The sequence below is a fragment of the Athene cunicularia genome (assembly GCF_003259725.1).
Source record: "Athene cunicularia isolate RWA chromosome 8 unlocalized genomic scaffold, athCun1 chr8_part1, whole genome shotgun sequence".
Taxonomy (NCBI): Eukaryota; Metazoa; Chordata; class Aves; order Strigiformes; family Strigidae; genus Athene; species Athene cunicularia.
In genome coordinates this window covers 1,193,863-1,195,055 of record NW_020799109.1, presented here as the reverse complement: position 1 = coordinate 1,195,055, position 1,193 = coordinate 1,193,863, and positions in this window count along the sequence as shown.

The window sequence follows — 1,193 nt, the reverse complement described above, 5'->3', positions numbered from 1 at the left end:
GGGTGTTGGGGTAGGAGCCTGCTCCGGCTCCCCCAAAACCCAACAGCTGTCGAAGGTTAAACTTCAGAACGAGGAAGCAACATTATGCTTCGGTGAAGAAAGATGTTCACTGTCTCTGTTAAAGCCAAAGGCATCCCTCCTCAGAACCGGGCGATAGCGAGGACATCCCTGAGCCCTTCGACCTGGAAGGGGATACCAAAAATAACACCTTCAGGTCACAAAGATCCTCACCGAGGTGAAGACCCTTCCCCCTAAGCACGTGTAGAAGTAGTGTGTCAGCGGTATTATAATTGTATTTAATTACTAACCAATCATTCTGGAGAGTATGGGCTTAGAAAATAACCAACTCTGCCAGTTTTGTGCACAAATCTGGCACGGACAGTCCTGTTGGTGTGCTGTCAGGAGGAATCCCACACGCACCCAGCGCTGCAATAAACCAACGCCAGCTTTGTCATCTGGCTTGGAGAGTTTTCTTGGTTATGATTTTCAGCAACTCAGCCACCTTTGTGTGAGATGAAAAGTGCCCTTTCCATAGCCATCTTGGCTCACAGCATTGGTTTTCATCACCCAGATCAGGTTGTGGTTTGGGCCGTAACGCCCTCCAAGAAATGGGAGGACAAAGGTGAAGTCCCGTCCCCTCCACAGCAGTGCTTCCCTGAAGAGCAGTCTGAGCATTTGGTACAAATCCACACAGCCTGTGAACAAAACAAGAACAGAAACTGTAGCTGAGGACACAATGGAGGACAACAAATTCTCACTAATTATTGGGAGACTCAGTCACAAATCAGAAGCAGCTGTGCACACTGTGTTACTCAGATCCTGCCTCCTGCCCTTCCTCTCCCCAATTTCTTCCCGCTAAAGTCTTCACTTTTCTCACAAGGGAAAATCCAGACCAAATAATATTTGGGTTTATTTGGGATATCTGGGAATATTTGATACATACACACAAAGTATACCAAATAAAAAGGCATTTTAACATCTACATACTGTTTTTCCTTTTCCCTTCAGTCCAGAGTTTGCAAACTAAATAAAAAAATATTAGACTGAAAAATCCTAGCTGCCTGCCAATACTTGAGATTAACAGAGACCGGTCACCACTTCCACCGTTTAAATTGTGAATCAGATCGATGTCTGCCTGACCCTACCAGCAGATCCTGGTGAGAGGTAAATTAGGAAAAAGGACCATTTTCCCC